Genomic DNA, 18,897 nt, shown 5'->3' on the forward strand with positions numbered 1-18,897 from the left:
CTACCAAGCAGCGGCCTCCCCTGGCAACAAGGTTGCCTGACTGACAAGGCCAACGTTCAGCACCTGGAAGAGCTACAAGCGTGTTCTGAACTTGCATGACCGAGAGAAGGACATCCAATGATCATGTACTCCCGATTAGCAGAAATGGAGACTGGAATTCTTGTGAACATAGATTAGGCTACACTGTCTGTCTGTTATTTTTCCTTTTTCCACACACAACCAGCAAGAAAACCGACATAACTGTTATTGTTGTTTATATCCATTTTGCCCTCTACCCGTCACCCAGAGACATTCTCCAACCAGTTTTTACATGCTGTAAGGAGACCCAGCAAATTCCGAGCCTGATCCCCCGGAGTATACTAAGTTACCTTTGTAGAATATTTGGCCCAAACATACCCCCAGCTCGAGCATGGAGATCCCCAAGTCCTTGCACTCTAAGAGACCCATCAGTAAGAAAACGGTGGGAAGAAGTGTTCGCCAGTGATTATTTGGTCCGCTGGGCTTAAGAGTGTTTACAATACTAACAAAATAATGCATTTCTTCGTGCATTTCAGGTGGGCAACTATATCTTCAGGCTGCAAGGTTCAAGCAAGTAAGTGAAAATGAGAGAAAAAATAAAGAACATTATCATTATGTTGTGTCTGTTATTTCCAAGAGAGTTGATTGGATTTATATTTTGGCGAATATACCTTGTTGCTAGCACTACCGCTGTACCCTCGACTGACATTTTCCCAAACCGAGCAGGTGAAACCACCATGTCAGGTGGACAGGAGAACACTGCTGATAAGGTAAGGAGAGGTAAGCGCAATGTTGACACAGACATGAAAGAGGTTGACATGTAGCTCACAGACACTGCTCGAGTGTCTAATAACATGTGGTAGAAACACATGACAAAAATGTAGGTAAGGAAACACCCGGAGAGAGAAGTTATGTCTGCTCCTTAATCCCCTATGCAATGGGTGACTCCAGAATGTTCATAGCAATTGAAATACCAGCAGCAAGAACACAATGCCTAATGTATCTCTCGATGTTGCAAATTGAGGAAGATTTCAATGGAAGACAGCTACATTGAGATGGATGACCAAAGCAACGTTTCTGTATGAAGATAATTACACAAAAACATTAGACATGATGAACATTTATTGGCAGCTAGATGAAGTTATACAGTACATAACAGATGGACCTGACAAGGGAGAAACAAAGGCTATCGCCCTGAATGAGCTACCATGTCCTTGAACAAGAGTGCAGGAGACAGGAGGAGAGCCTGGTTGTTGGGAAAGACCACAGATACTAGTCTATGGCCAAGTCTACACTAAGAATGGGTGGCAGGATGGAGTGGTGGGAGGCAAGGTTCTGACACTAGCACAATCACCAGTAAACAAGGTACAGGAAGAAAATTACAAATGCCTGAAGGAGTGGGAAGTGAGTGCAAAACTACTAACATGGGTGTAGAATGAAGCTGGACCAATGCCGATAATACCCCTGAAGACACCAGCACTGTGCTATCAGAACAATGGTGAAGTTGAAGAAAATGTTGGGTGCAGAAACTGTGAACAACATGCAGCTATGTCACGACCCTCGCCCAAAACCCCCTCTGGCAAACCCATTGGCCAGGTGGAGTCAGGACTCGGGCCTCTAGAGCCTGGCACCCTCTTCAAAAGCCCTCATGGGGCCAGTCCTGGCGCCTATGGCGCCAGGCTCATATGCCATGAAAAACAATGTGCTTGGGAACTACTTTATTGCATTGTCAGCCAACATGGAGGCATCCACATAGCTTGGTTCCTAAGAACCAAGCTATGCGGTCTAGTGTTTTGGGTGTGGTAGCTTAGGGACTACTTTACCTGGACTATTTTGTTGGGGCTATTTAAACCACACCCGAGCAAGACAACACGCTTCGCGTTACTTTGCAGCTTGCAACGTGACGCTCACCGTGTCCAGCTGTTCCATCGAACCTCGGAGAAGCAGAACCTGCAAGGAGACAAAAGGAACATCATTAGCAGCAGCATCTTACCTTCAGTCTTCATCTTTAAACACTCGCAGCTACTGAGAACAGCTTCCTCGAATCTGCACGCCTCCCGGACAGAACGACCTGAAAGAGGAAGATAGAGGCAACATTAAAGAAAGCAGTAGAGACATTTACAAATTACGAACTGCTCAAAAGGCTTACCTGGCTGGTCGCCTCTCGGCTGGCACCACTCCGGAAATTCCACTCGCACTGAAGAACACTGCGACCTACAAGGAAGGAAAACACAGGTTAGCAAAGGCAAGACTTTGCAGCGCTGCGCATAGCGCTTACCGCATCATAGCGCTCTTAATGCACCATCATTTACCAGCGGGGCTCAACCAAGCCAGTTCGCCACGCTGAAGCTCCACATACCTGAGGGAGAAAAAGAGACATTTTTAAACAAAGAAAGGCATGCAGGATAGCAACAAAACTAAAGAACAGCAATAAGACCTACCTGAACAATATCAAACGGGCCAGCGTCAGTGAAGTAACTGGACCGCACTCGCCCATGAAAGACAACGCGCCCCTACAAAGAAGGCAGGATGGAGAGCACGCCTAATTCTACCACAAGGTGAGGAGAGGGCACCAGGGGGACTGAAATCATACAGGGTGGAGGGAGGATACTTACCGCAGTCGGTCAGTCTTGAACACAGTCCTCCTGTATTTTCAGGCAGAACCTTCCCCGCAGACCACATCAGGGCAAAGCTGAGAAGCATACCAGCAAGTAACCCGGCTGGGAGGCGTCCCTGTGGATACCAGGTGAGCGTAACAGCTATGAAGGCAGGAACAGCAGTGCTGATGGATCACTATTGGGCTTGCGGATTGAAAGCATACAAAAAGCTGCCACCCGACTGGGGATGAGTTTGCTCATTGGTCCACATTAACATGCCTTTGTTGGACGTACCAAGGAAGGATGTGAAGCTTGACGAGTTCCTGAAGATGGACAATAACAAAAGATAAAAGAGATTGATCGAAGTGGCACCAACAGCCAGGGCAGAGAAAGCAGAGATGCCAGCAGGATTGAGCAGAGTAAAGAGAGGAGGCAATTCTCTGGAGCATCAGAAGTAGCACTAGACGAAGTTCCAGCAGAACACGGGCTGTTCAGCAGGATGCAAATGTTCTTTGAATCAATAATACCATCTGTACAGATGTACACAAACGCAAAATTGTTACAAATCACTCGCTGGGAGCTGAAGGTGATGATCAATTCCACCGTGAATGGGTTCAGCGCAATAAAGGAAGAGCTCAGAGCAATAAGGGTGGTGGTGCTCCAGAATAGGTATGTTTTGGAACTCCTCATGGCTATGGAAGGAGGAGTTTGCGCAGAAATAAAGAGTTCGACAATACTCGTGTGTGGAGACCTAAATGCAATTTGCAAAACAACAAAAATAGCAAATGCAACCTTAGGCTGCACAACCTAAATGACGCCTTTCCGGCAGCAAATAGAATACCAACGTGGGAGCGTGCACTTTCTGCATCTACGATTGATTATATTTTCGTGTCACAGCCGCTGTTACATATTATGAACAATTTTAACGCACGGCGCACACCAACAAGTTACCACAATTTGCTGGAAACATCGTGGCACTTAGTCACTACTAAAAACACTCAAAATGTGCAAATCGAACCCGATGCTCAAGGCATCCGAATAAAAATAAGTGCAACAGATATCAATAAAGTGATGGCACAATACAAAGCAGCTTCACTCTTAGATATAGAGAATCCCAGTGATTACCAATCTTTGCTAATTCCGCACAGGTATCGGCCAAAAAGAAGTGGGCATGCAACAAAAAGAGACACAAAACATGTATACAATAAAGAATTAATTGAAAAAAGACGCGATTACAGGAAAGCTCTACATAATGCCCACAAGAACTTGACAACAGAAGTGCCCATAACAATCAAAGGCATCAAGACAAGGTACAAAGCCTGGGTAAGAGCGCACAGACACAAATTGTATCAAGCTGATGAGGAACAAGTTACAAAAGCACTCATCACGAACAACAGCAGAGATTTCTGGACCCTACTAAGAGACACAGAGAAAACTTTAGATAACCAAATCTTGAATAACATTAGTCAACAGACTTGGGAAAAGCACTTCAAAATAGTCTTTAAAGCAGAGACAAAAGAAAATAGCAGCAAACAACAATGTGAAGCAACAAATTGGGTCAACTTAGAAAACAAAGAGGAAATTCTGGACACAATTAAGAAATTAAAAAATTCCGGAGCTCCAGGCCCAGACGGCATTACCAACGCCGAACTGAAAGCGCATCCAGAAGAATGGACCAGTTTCCTAAGTGCCATTTTTCGCCGCTGCACTGAATTAAAATCTATTCCCAAATCATGGACAAAAGCCACAATCGTGCCAATTTATAAAAAAGGCAACTTAACGGATCCAATGAACTTTCTTCCCATCGCTCTATTGGACGCTATAGGTAAGGTATATACCACGCTATTAATGAAAAGATTCCAAGTGTGGGCTCCGTCAGCAAAATTAAACGACAACTATCAAGCTGGCTTTAAAAAAAATACAGGAACTACATCCTGGCTTGTAACATATTAAAAAGCAGAGCCCTGCAAAATAGGCATTGCCTATTTGTAGTCTTCAAAGCCTTCGACCAAGTAGAGAGACCTCTCTTATGGAAGAAATTGAAAGAGTGGGATTGTCCGGAAGATATTATAGCCCCAATACAAACTCTACATCGTAACACCACAATGAGAGTGCGTCTCAGTCGAGAAGGCGAATTGTCAGTTGAAGTCAACAGCACCCGTGGAGTGAAACAGGGGTGTCCGTTGGCCTCTTCGCTCTTTCTTACCTATATTGGCGACATTCAAGAAATTGGAAAAACAGTACGAGTCTTTCGGCCAAAAATTGGAGACACGGAAATTGGTCATCTCCAGTATGCGGACAACCTTACTATTTTTGATCAGACGCAAATAGGGCTGCAACGAAAACTAAATGCTTTGCAGCAATACTCAACGATCAATCATTTAGAAATCAACATAAGCAAGACAAAAATCATGATATTTCAAAATCATGACAAAAAGTCTAGCAACTTCAACTGGGAGCTGGGTCAAACAAAAATCGAGACTGTCAACGCATTTAAATACCTTGGAGTGTTTCTGGACAGCTCACGTCAAAAAACCACAATGCAAAGTGAACTCTATTCGAAGATGACCAAACGAGCAGCGCAAGCAAAAGCCATGGATGGCAAATTTGGGAAATTTTCACTTGTGCCAACATTACATTTTTACAAAATCAAGGTTGTGCCAGCAGTCACATATGGAATGGAAGCAATGCCCATGACCCTGAAGCACATATGGTCAAAGCTGGAGGCCCTGTTCTGGCGTAAAGTGCTGAAATGACCGAATTCCACATCAGGGGCGGCCATTCGTCGGGAACTAGGTCTCCAGTCATTAGAAAGCACAGTGATCTGTAATACTGTTGTGCTTTTCAGGAAGATCAGAATGGACAATAGCAACAAGATTTATCACATGATCAAAGGTGAAATGGACTCCAAAACCTGTGGTATGCTAACAACGTGGCAAGAAGAAAACCTAGCCGTACTACTCGAATTGGAATCAGATGAAGAAGAACTCATTGGTAACCCATGTAAACTCCTACGGAAAATTAAAGATGCAGACTGGGCAAAGACAATAGTCATCACTGCAAGACTACAGCTCACCTCACACTTACCACCCAATACGTTGAAAAGAAATGAGTTGCAGAGTTTCATAAAACAATTTCCGAATAGCCAGGCCCGAAATCTAATTCTGCGAGCCCGACTTAACTTACTAAAAACAAATGAGATACTACACATTAGGGGACAAGCACAAACGAATAGCTGTCGATTCTGTGACAATACCATACAACCTATAAAAGAGACAATAAGACATTTACTCATGGTATGTCCAGCAACAGCATCTAGTAGACAGCAGTACTTGTCGCAAATGGCTGGTTTTGACATCCTAAATGAGGAAAACACATGGTGGTGTAGACTCATTGGAGGTGACACAACTACTTGGCAAATCGCAATGGCTAAAATGTTAGAATATATTGAGCAAAATGTACTCAAAAGCATGGTTCGTCAACAAGAAGTAAGTCAGGCTTAATAACCTACAAATTAAACTGCAACACATAAATAAACAGCGATCTACTCGCAAGAATGGCAAGAATGTATTGTACTGTATTGTAAAAATCTCTTTTGATTAAACAATAAAAAAAATTTAAAAATAAAAAATAGAGTTCCTGTTGCACATTCATACCTGCTAACGATGAAGATAACGGAACCCTATAAGATGCAGTGGCACAACTGGCATGGATGCATGTCAAGATGGAAGATGAAGCAAGGGGGACATGAAAGGACCACAGTTGGATAGCGTACCTATGGTCATGGATGCCATCATGGCTGTCAAATGGAATAAAGGGGATAATGGGAGCACTCATGCTGGCAGCAACATCAATGTGTGGGATCAAAATCTGCAAGGCAAGCTGCAAGAAAACAGTGGAAGAAGCCTTTGGAATACAGATCCTGATTGATGTGAACATAGGAGGAGCCAAAGACGAAATTGTGCCAGAAAGGGACAAGATAAGAGAACGAACTGCACAATGCGACCTGTTCCCAACTACCTTCATGAAGTCGGACAATCCATTCAATGCTACATACTATGAAGTGAAGTGGGTTTGGTGCAACCCTGAAGGAGTGTGTTGTTACATGAACTTGTTGTTCGATGACGACACAAACTACTATGGGCACTATGGAGGAATAACGAAGATATGGCAGCAAAGAGCAAAAAGACTGTCATATAAGGATGTGGTCGACAGATCAACCAGAGGGGGCACTGAAGAGTGATGGGGAAGCCTACCACCCCCTCCCTTTCCTACCAAATTAATAACAAGGATGATGGCCAGAAAGCACCACAATCAGCCATTCTATTTCGGACGAATTCCCAATGGACACATGATTGACAAATATGTCGAGAGGTATCCGCTCAGCCAGCCATACCGCCAGAGGAACATACATACCTATCCATGTGTGGATTAAGAGCCACAGGTCGTGATTAAGGATACCTGTATGAACAGCTTGGACTAGACACCAAAAAGCCATGTTGCTGACATCATTAGAGACACCACGACATAGCAGCGTTAGACATAAAGCACATGCGCCATCCGCACTTTGGGACACAAACACGCACTCAAATACATGAAAAACACGAGCGTACAGTTCTATAGAGGACAGATACATATACATATTGTTATTACTTTTATTATTTTTCCATTAGCCAAACGAAGCAACGCAGAAACAGCAAGAAACAAGAGATCCTGAACAGCTTGCAGATGCTTACATGTGAATAACCCTATGGAACTGCATGCGCACCTACGGGACCTGACAAAGCCAAGTGTGATTAACCTATGGAAATGTATTATAGCATGGACACTATATGAACACTTGTGTATGAGCGCGATAGAAATAAAATATCAATATCAATATCAACAGAAACTGCATTATAAGGTTTAGGAAAATTACAGCAGGCTCCAGGCCTCAGAGCAAGAGACAGGTGAGCTGATTCAGGCTGCAAAGAGAGCAAGACTTGCGTAACAGGACCCACAGCCAAGGCCAACGGATACAGATGACATTCCAATCCCCAGACGACAAAGGGACCAGCTGCAGAAAAGACTAATAAATCCTCGTAATTCAGAGCTGTACAGCTTAAATCCGTGGTCTGTGAACACGTGACATGGCTGAAGAAGACAATTGACAGCGGGCAGCAATGGGAAAGGAGCACTGGTCCCAGGCTACCAGACACAGACAGCGACAAGTATGCAACAATATGCAACAAGTGTTGCATCGATCAGGAGAGCACTCTCATGAGCTAACCTGGTACACACAAGTTACAATGCAGACACATAGTCATTCTTACTACCTTGAAGAGGAACACAGCAAGCTGAGAACCCCCTGCAGATCCCAGGCATGGGGACGTCAGCTCTAGCCAATCACAGTTTAGTACCCTAGGGATGGGTTGCAAGAGGCAAGAACCATTGGTAAGTCCACCACACTGCAACAATGTTATAGTTAGTGACTTGAGGATGCGACCAGGCCGGCCAACTGACATGCAAGGGCCAGTAGAATAACATCCATCTATAAGGTCAACTATAGGTGGTATAATACTCAATACTCAAACTTCTGCTCCTATTTGTTTTCTGGAGAAGGGCCCAGGTTGTGACGTCACTCTGATGTAATTGGGTAGCAAAACCGGCCTGTTAGCCGAGGAAGAGTGAGATGTGCACGGATTTTCTCTGTTCATGGGCTGATCCCTGCTGGTTTTGCCAGTAATAAACCACAGTTTGAACTTGCCATTGACTGAGTCCTCGATGTATCGTGGCCGGAGGGAGCTGGGCCCTCCAAGTCCGTGGACTTCCATTGTGCCTCTGGCATACCTGGGGGACCTCCCCAACAAAATCCTGTTGGGTGGCAACTTGAATCAGGTGCCTAATCCTTTGTTGGACAAGTCCCTACATGCCACAAGGCTAGACTTATATCCTTTGCGTCTATTCTCTCTTTGCGTGAATTGGGTCTGGTGGATGCCTGCCGATTATTCCATGGTGAGGATAAGGACTTCTCATTTCACTTACATGTACACTGGGGCTTCCCCAGACTAAATCTATTCCTGATCCCAAAAGGTATAAGGACGCTCTCAGATCAGGCCCCAGTGTGGCTCATTCTGTCAATAGTGGGCAGGCAAGAGAGGACACTATGTCCTTGGAATATGTATGGCCCTGTGCTAAGGGACCCGTTATTGTATCAAGAGATAGGGGAAGTAATAACTAATTATTTTCAGGAGAACATCACCTCTTGTCCTCCTCTGAGTATTGTCTGTGACGCAATGAAGGCAGTGGTTCGGAGTGAACTAATTAGTAAAACGTCAGCTAACACCAGGGAGCGAAAGCTCGTCTGGATGGGGCTAGAGAGTGTGGTACACAAAACAAGCACACAAAAGGACTGGGTCACGTTCGGCTATGTCCGCGATGACAGTAGCGTACAAAAAATTGCAAAAACACCTTACAGATAGGTCTGCTCATGCAATGTTGAAGACCAGGCAATATTACTGTGCTAATTGTAATAGGGCCAATCGGCACCTGCTAGCCAAATTGAGAAAGCTTCAAAATCGGAATATAGTACTGGCCCTGCGTGATAGTCAGGTTGTGTTGAGGCGGGATGAGGCTGATAAATTGGGGTTATTTCAGGCTGACTTTAGATCAGTGTTCCGGGAGGAGACCAGTCCGGCTGATGCCCATGTTAACTACTTGGAATCCATGCACTTGCTGAGGCTGTCTGCAGAGGATCGTGACGCCTTGGAGGGTCGCTCCTATTGGGGAAGGTAGAATGGGCAAGTAAGTCGGTGTAAAACAAGGCTCCTGGTCCGGATGGGTTAAAGGCTTCCTTTTAAAAAAAATGTTTTGCTCACTTTTGGTTCCCCCTGGTGGAGCTCTTCAATTCATTCCATGCTACAGTTAGGACTGCTCCCTCTATGGGTTTCTCCACTACTGTGTTGATCCCCAAACCGAGGAAGGACCTGACACTTTGCAACTCATGTCGCCCCATCACTCTTACCAACATAGACTCGAAGTTACACTCTAAGATTCTGGCACGTCGCCTGATGGAAGTCTCCCTAAGCTTATAGACAGTGATCAGACAGGATGTCCCCACTAATGTCTGCGTTGAGCATGGAACCACTGGCTTGCCACATTAGGAATAATGGGCCATAGAAGGGATTGTGGTTGGGTGGATAGACTATAAGGTTTCTCTCTATGCGGTCAAGGTTCTGCTGACTCTGTGGAACCCCTGTTCCTCCTTGGCTGCAGGGCTGTGTGAACTCGAGGATTTTGCCTGGGTCTCTGGCTTCAAAGTCAATTACGACAAGTCAAATGGGTTAGATGTCTCATTGGAGCCGCAGGATAGATTCTTGGGGTCTGCTCTGGCCCCAATACAATGGTCGAGGGAGTCTATCCCCTATCTTGACACACAAATTCCAAGCAACATTTTAGAGGATTTTCTTCGTAATTTATCATCCCTATTTCAGAAATTGACTGAGGACCTGACTAGATGGGGCAAGAAATATCCTGTTTTGGCAGGGTAGCTGCAGTGAAGATGAACCTGATCCAAAGGTTACTTTATCTATGTTAGGCGTTGCCCGTCAGGCTCCCAGGCTCAGAGTTCCGCACATTGCAGGGGAAGATTCCCAAATTCATATGGGGTTACAAGCGAGCTAGGCTCTCTAGAAGGGTGCTGTTGAAGCCCATAAGGGTGGGTGGTTTAGGGGTCTCAGACTTGTTTTGCTATAACTTGGCCGGTCAGATCTCACACATGGTTAGCCTGGGCTGATGTTAACATACAGCCAAAATGGAAAATGACTGAGCAGGCCCACTCGCCAGTGGCGTTGGCGCATCTCCCATATGTAGAGAAGGGAAGCGTGACGGGTGCCTCTGGTTTCTCCTTGCTAACAGCGACCAGGAATATTACATGGGGAGGGCGTTTTGCAGATGGGGCACATGGTTGGGTGCAGGACCACTTATACCTGTTTGGCATTACCGGGACTTCAATTCAGGGTGTGATAAGAGGATATCTGGGACGTGGGTGGGTGGGTGACTGGTTAGCCAGCAACAGTTATATAGGGATTGATGTCTGCTTACCTTTCACAAGTGCAAGGAGGCTTTGCCTTGTCTGAAAAGGTGCGATTTCCAAACACTCAGCTGTGACACTAGGCTTCTCACTCTCAGATGAAGTGGGTGTCAATAGGCCACTGAATGCACTTGAGCTGGTGCTTCAGGCGGGACTCACGAGGGGACAGATTTCCCACATATACAAGCTGTTGGACACAGGGGACCCAGTGGTGCGCCTGCTGTGTAAAGTGGGAAGAAGACCTGGGTGGAGCAATGGAGGATGATGCCTGGTTGAGAATAAGGGCACACATGCCCAAATCCTCTAGATGTGTGATGGACAGATAATGTACTGAACATCGGAAAGGTTGTCCCACATATCAACTGACTACTCAGCAAATTGCTGGCATGGATTTGTTACAGTGTGCTCTGTGAGAAGTCAGGAATGCGAGACGGACACGTAGATAGAGTTTCTTACAAGTAGCCATTTTATTTAAATAATAAAGGGTGAGATGAATGCCTATTTTTCCCTATCTTAACAAGGATTTCCCTACCTAGCAAACCAAGGCTAAAGGAAAATGACCTAGTGTCCAAAATAACTGTCCCTCACACTAATTAATACACACAACAAAAGCATTCAGGAATTCACTTGGTGATTTAAACTTGACAAGATAACATGTAAATTGAAACACAACAAGTATAAACAAGAATCCATGGGACCAGGGCTGGATCCCCTTCTCCTGCATCAGTTCAGGATGTTTCAAATCAACAGTCAAGTTTAGGAAAGTTCCTTTCCTTAGTCAAGTTGCACTCTGGATAGAATAAACAATTCCAATATGTCTTTTACTTGGCAAAGTGACTAATTTAATTCCAAAAAGGGTTCTTCACTCTTGAGATAATTGTTAAAGATTTCTGCTTGGCAAACCAAAAAGATTCCCTCTTCATACTTGAAAATCACACATAATGCATATGCATTTTACTCTGAAGGCCAACCACCTTTGTACAACATTACATTTCTTCTTCACAAAAAATACTTTTGTCAGGAAAGTTATCCAACAGTTCATCTAAATATACTAGAGGAATTACCACTTCCTTTCCACCACAACCTTCTACCACATTGCAGCATTTCAAATCATCTTCTTCCTGGTCCACTCGCCGGCCAGGACTAACCACTATTTGCCCCTTTCCTGGTGTACTCGTCTGCCAGGATAAACCTCATATCGCTACTACTTGTACTGTGTGGTGAGGTTTGGTTCCAACTTTCCACACTTACATCTTTAATGGAGAAAGTTGAATCAACAACTGCTTTTTGATTCAGTCTCTTGACTTGTAAAACCCTTGGTTCACAACTTCTTCCACATGTATATTGTCCAAAAGGACAATGCTTCTCATACTGATCTGTTTGCCAAAGGCAATGCAGGTTACACTTCTGTCCCTCTTGATCCTTTCTATAAGAAGGGGCTTTTCCCTGCAGTCTCTGATCTCTTACTACACAACCTATTGGCTGCAGGCAATGTAGTTTACAACTTTCTCCCACAGGATATCTTGTTATGGTACTGTTACATTCAAATTGTCTTGATGTCACTCCCAGCCTTCTTTGGCTTTGGTAATGCTGGTTATAATGTCTCCTTGTTAGATATGCCTCTTTAGGCACATTGTATCCCCTTTTGTTCTTTTATTCCAACTCTGCCTTTCGGGATATAACATTCACTTTGCTTAATTATTTGCCCCTCTTGGCTTTGGCAATGCAGGTTACAATGTTTCTTATTCAACCTCTCCACTCAAAGGAGAGTTACATCCAACTTGCTTCAATTTAAAAGTTCAGTATTAATATGTATTCTTATTCAGCGGTCTACTTTGGAATGCCCCGGCGTCAACTATGTCAGGCCAACCCACCGGTCTTTCCTGTTGTCTCCTTCTGACTTGCTGCTTCTGCTTTTTCACGCGTCTGGACTTCCCTGCCGTTTGACAGGTCCGGTCAGCCTTCTGCAGCTCACACGGTCTGTCAACAAAGTTTCCACTGAGACACACACTTTGGAGAAAACCGCACACTCAGGCAAAATGCAGGACTCAGAGAGCTTCTCTATTCCTCGGGACAGCTGGGCTTCACACTGCTTCCCGCTGTGTGTCCTCTGCATCTCCTAGGAACCTCAACCTCTGCCACCTTTTCTACACAGCGAACAGCAGCAACTCCTACTTCTGCTTTCTCCTGCTGCTTCTGTTGCTCCAACTGGTTTCTACTGACCTGCTGCTGAAAGGCCTTTAAATGTCCAAAGGTCCCACTAAGGTGTGGGTCATTAGAACAACTAGACCGCTCACTACGGTTTAGTAACTGTATGCCCCTATTTCTCATCTCAGTACTAAGAGCATTATGGGACTTGAAGTCCATAATGTTCTTAGAGGTTTTAATATCATTAAATCCACTCTGTTTCAGTGGTTTATTGTATATATATATATATATATTTATTTATTTTTTAAACACATTTTTATTCATTTGAATAATTTGCACTTTACAGGAAATAAAAACCTATAACAGACCTCCCTCACTCCCCTCTCCCCCCCCCCTCGCCAGAGGTATGTCCTATTGTATGTCATCATTAGCTTGGGCATGAATTTGTTTGTAACATGTCCAGTATTCTAATCCTATGTGGACACCATTGCAGCATATAGTCACTTTGCAAATACGACAGTTGCCGAACCCCAATCGTGTTTAAAGATGTCCTGATTCCCCTGGATCTTATATGTTACCCATTCCAATGAAACAAAACTCCAAATTTTCTGTAGCCAATACTGGTTCGTGGGTATCTGTTGCTGCTTCCATGGTTGTGCTATTACCTCCCATAATGCTATTAAAAGGGTCATTAATCCCTGTTTCTGAGTCTTTGTGTACGCTCTTGACTCTGGTTCCCACATATCACACATCCATACCATCTTTCCCAACTGCATCTTTTGCATCTGCGATTTCACCCCCTCTAAAATGGTTGCAACACCGGGGAGTCCCACCAGATGTGTGTCAACCCCCACCATCTTACATCTCCTCCAACATTGATCTGATACTGAAGAATACATTGTATGCAGTCTTTCGGGTGTGTAGTGCAATTGTAACAGCACTTTCAGCCACATCTCCCACACCTGAATGGAGCGTGTTAATTTCGGGATAGATCCCCACAGGAGCTCCGATTGTTTCCCTGGAATGGCCTCCCCAATTGTCCTTTCTCATTTTTTCATGTATCTCCATTGAACAGTCTCTTTGTGGTCATTGAGATATCCATAAAGTTTCGACACCAATTTCCTTGAGCCCGTTTGGGTCATAATATACCCCTCAAATGGGGTTAGCTGTCTTGTAGCTGCTGCTTTAATAGTTGGGTCAGTTAGCCAATGTTTCAGCTGATTGTACTTAAACCTTCACCTCTCTGTTAGTCCTATATCCTTAATGCAATCTTCAAAGGTCCTAAGGGTCTGTCCCTGGTACATATCTCAGATCTTCCGACATCCCGCCCCCTTCCACGCTTTGAAGGCCCCCCTCTCCATTACAAGCAGAAATTCTGGATTTCCAAACATGGGATGGAGTGGAGAGGGGCTCACTGTAAGTGCCCTCCGCTCCACTGCCGCATACCATGCCTCCACCCCACACCCACTATTTTGCTAATCCTAGTATTGGGGTCTCTATCTTTTCTCTTGCTAACCTTGAGCGAACTACAGTTCCCATGGGTAGAAAGGATCTTTGGATCCCTTTTACATTTTATTCTGTGAAGCCAGCACATCCCAACTTATGTGCAGTGCTGGGGAGATACAATGTATCTCGTTCACATTAAAACTGTAACAATTCTGTTAAAGGGACAAGCTTACATTCAATGGCTGGTGGTAGCGATACCTTGTATTAATTTGGTGCACCTTTACCGCAAGCTGTGTTCACCGCTGCAGTACAGGCACCTAAGGGTGCTCATTTTACCAAAAGGGCACTGTCTTCTTTTTTTAACGTTTTAGTGTTTCTTGTCCTTTCTTGTTCCTTCCTCTGACATCCAGGGTGGGAAATTCCTTTTTGTGATTTTTATCTTCGGCGGGAGTCCCCTGGACTCCACGGCCAGGCTCCAGTCTGTCTGTGAGGGCAGGAAGCGAGGGAGGAGTCCGAAACTCCACAGCCCTTTGTCTTCCCCCTTGCCTGAATGGGGACAAATCCCAGTGGGGGGCTGGCTGTCCTGATTGGTCAACCAGACCGCCCCTTCTTGTAAAATGCAGGGAGAGAATGCAGAAGTTGTGTTGTAATTCCTGATAAATATTGCAAACCTGGAAGCTGAAGAGAAGTCGACCACTGGAACTGAAACCGAAGAGGATGATGAAGGAAAAGCAGGGGGAGACAATTTCTAGCGACCGTAGAGCCTGCTGTGCAACCTGAGCCTGCTGAAGCCCTTCCTTCCAAGTGACCTGGAGACTCGAAAAACAAAGACCCTGTCCCAGAGCCTAGTGAGACCCACTAGACTCAAGAAGACCTGCATTTTGAGCCATCCCACGCGTTGCTGTGACCTTGCGTTGCTGCAATACCCCAGTACCCTGGGATCTCAAGCCACTGTGCGGTGCAGTCTTCGGAATTCCGAATCTCGCTGATTCTTCGTGGGCATCCAGGTGGATATCCTGAGACACAAATCAAGTCTGAAAAGTCCCCTCAACAGACTGCTTGACCTTTGTAACGACGGGAATTCAACTGCGATTTTCTGTCTTCTTCTGTGCTCCTTGAAAAGGCACCAAATCCGCAGAACCGCATTCAGCTGTGAGGGAAACCTTGCCTAGAGCCTTCTTCATCGATCCCTGCTACAAAGTTCCTTCTGAGGTCTTGTTTTCAGTCACCACGACAAAGAATCCACTGACCGGGTTTATGGCTGCAGACCCTGAAGTCCTCCTGCTGCTAAATCTTCTTCTATGCTGAGGTACTGTGTTGGCTTGGGTATGTACTTACCTTAGGCCTGTTAGTATTTCTGTGTAGCTGTGGGTTGTTTTCTGTGATGGGGAGGCCTCTCATCCAGAGCACCCAATCCCACTGCTAGAATCCTGCTAGGGTGTCTCTTGTGAAGCACCTGGACCCTCTTCTAACTCAGAAGTAAAGTACTCACCTGTTTGCGTAGTCTTCCTAAGGAACTCTGAGTTTTGCTACTAAAGAACCTACCCTGACACTGCCCGTTGGTCACTAGATCCTAGCGATCCCCCTTCTGCCACTGAGAACACTCATGCTCCAAGAATAGGAGAAATACTTTTAAGGGATTGTGCTTTTTGCATAGAAAAGAAAATAAGTGTTTAAAAGTTACTTGCTTGTAAAAGAGTTGGTTGTTAACTGGAACTCTGAGTGAACAGTTACACAAGTACTTACTTACCTTGGAATGTGATGCACTATTCTTAAAAGTATGGTGAACATATTTTCTTTCCTTAGAAACAGTTTTGCCTTTCTAATATAAAGTAGATGTGTATGTATATTACTCACCTGTGATTAGGTTGTGCCTCTTCCCAAAAGTAAAGTGTTGGTTTCACCAGATTATTCCTGCAGGATAATTGTATAAGTGTCCTCCAACTGTTGGTATCACCAGATATGTCCCGTTAGGATAATTGTATGAGTATCCCCGAAATGGGTCTTGCTTCCCCTGACTTACTGTTAGCCTGTCTAGAATAACTCTGTATTAGGTTGTTGCCTACCTAGAATAACTGAGTCATTCAGTAAAGTGTAACATTAGTGTTTACTTTCCCTGTGCTATCTAACCCAGAGCCTGTGCTTCTGACTGTCCTTTAGGAGTCATACATCAGTTACTTGTATAGCTGGGGAAAGATCTAACCAGGACTCCTTGTGAGATTGAAAAAGTATATGGGTTTTACTTACCTTGAGTTAGCTGTGAACCATCCAAAAATAAGTTACCAGGGTTACTGCTTATCTCAATCTGTGTTTCACTGATCTCAAAGGCCCCTGTAATTGAATATTACACCCTTAGATTTTACTCACCTAGTATAACTGTGTGTAATCACAAAAGTAGTTACAGGTTTTACTGTACCTGGAATAAGTGTTCCACTTTTCACAAAAAGTATATTGTCCAGTTGACTGATTATGTGATTTGTACAGAGTCACTGTACAGTGGTAGGGTCTACTGCCCTTGAATTACTGAATGTAATATTGAAAGTAACCATTGGTTTTTACTCCCCAAGAATAGGTGTGGTCTACACTGAATGTGTATGAAAAGGTCTCGACTTCCCTAGAACTTGTGTTAGGTGTTCCAGGTGAGGTTCGCGCTTTGGTCTGTGTACCTTCGGGTATGGTGTTGTGTTTTTGTAACTGTGATTTTGTGTGGTGTGTTGGTGCTTATTTCCCCTGGATTTGTCTGGGCCTACCTGTGTTTGAGTAAATTGTTTGTTTTTACATGCATGGTGTTTCGGTGTTTCTTTGGACCATTTGTGTTGCGGTTTCATCTGTGCTGGTTCTGCAGCCCTCTCTCCCTCCTGGGATGGGCCTGGGGAGCTCTGTCTGCGCTGCAGTGTGCTCGGGTGGTGCATCCTTGTGCTGGGGGTGGAGTCTTGTGCTGCCTTGGATTAATTGTTTTGATGAAGTTGTGTAGCACTACTGTCCTAACTGAACTATCTGAACTAGCAAGGATATTCAAAATACCAACAAGGGGTCTAGTGTGACGTCCACTGTGCCCATGGTCCATCACATGTCTAGGTTATAACCTAAATTTTATTTTTTCCGCCATCATAGTGTAATGCAAAGTGCAGATTTCCTTCTTTCTGGCTAACTCCTTTGATAATACAAGTTTAAAATGAGACTTCTTTCTTTCCTTTCGGTGGCCATACCACCGCAAGATCTTTAGCGGCGGCTTTTGAGGACGGATTCATCGTCAACGACGACTACTTGTACCGTCTCAACAAACGTGGACTGCGGCCTACCTAGGCCTCGACCAGCCTCAGCCCTTCACAGTAGGGAGAGTGGAGAGGTCATAACTTTCTTCTATTTATAGAATGCCTGTTAGGGAGAATGTTCATTTTAGTGTCTCATTCCTCCCTCCTTCGAGATCCCCAGCACTTTTGCTGGACTTTGGAACTTTTTTAATTTTAACCTTGGAGTGAGTGAGCCCTTTTTCTCTCTCATCCATGTGTTTTTCTTTGATTTGGTTATTGTTTTTTTATTTTGGAGTCTGACAAACTCCATAAGCATCATCGTTTTACGCTGTGACACACACTGAACCTTCAGTGAAGTGGCACAGGGAAGTCATTCAGATTTCCCAAATGTTTAAATACCTTCTCTGGGTTAAACTACTGTTTCCAAGAGCAGTGAAGTGAAATTGACTTTACTTACATTTGTAACTTTCTAGACCCAGCACACACCATCTAACCATAGGGTGCTGGAGGGGTTACTTAGTATCCCTTTTGTCTAGTTTCTCATGTAACATTTTTATGTTACCCTTTCTACAATTAATGGCTGGTGGCAGTGGTTTACTTTTTCCTGCCATTGTGTGTGTCTACTGTGGGCTGCAATTGCAGCTGCGGTAAAGCACCCAGGGTGCCCATTTGGTAAAAATGGCCCTGGTCTTCATTTCTCGCCATTTCTTGTTGGAAAGGTCCTTCTTGAGATTTACTCTGCGCCAAACCAGGTTTGGTTCCTTTGTTAGTTTTGTCTTTGGCCAGTTTAACTGCTGAAGCCCGCCTCTGGCTCCAGCGTGTCTGGCAGGGCAGGAAGTGAGGTAGGTGCCCGAAACTCCCTGTGCTTAATCCCATTAGTTACAGGAATGCACCCAAATGAATGTGATTGGCTGGCTGGCTGTCCTTGGAGTATAGCCAACCAGCTGTGTGAGTGACAGCTAGGCTGCAAATGAATGGGAGAAACCTGCACAAAAGGCAAGGTCTTTTGCTTGGAAAGCAGAGTCGACCACTGGACGAAGGAATCTGAAGAAGAAGCCTGCTGCAACTCCTGTACCGTTGGTTTGCCCGGTGAAGCCCTGCTGCTCTGCTGAAGCTCTGAATTCGCCTCTACTAGAAATACCCTGTAAAGGACGACTTCTCCTCTTGGGTTGGTGGGATCAATCAACCCCAAGACAAACTCATCTGGATATCCTCTCAGAGCTGGCTGTACTTCCATTGCTGCTGCAGGAACCGATTGTCAGGGAGAGGAACACCAGAACCGAGTGTCTCGTCTTTAAATCGGACCCGATTTGCAGGAAGATCCTCCGGACTCCCATGAAGCAGGACTGACCGAGCCTGAGCC

At 44.8% G+C, this 18,897-nt stretch overlaps 1 protein-coding gene across 1 annotated transcript in view; it reads right to left on the reverse strand.

Moving 5' to 3' along the window:
- The window catches only part of SHANK1 (SH3 and multiple ankyrin repeat domains 1), a 2,604,687-nt gene that overhangs the window by 1,140,535 nt on the left and 1,445,255 nt on the right, over positions 1 to 18,897 (reverse strand). The window lies entirely within an intron of this gene.

The sequence above is a fragment of the Ambystoma mexicanum genome, chromosome 1p, assembly GCF_040938575.1.
Source record: "Ambystoma mexicanum isolate Mex_15411 chromosome 1p, UKY_AmexF1_1, whole genome shotgun sequence".
NCBI lineage: Eukaryota > Metazoa > Chordata > Amphibia > Caudata > Ambystomatidae > Ambystoma > Ambystoma mexicanum.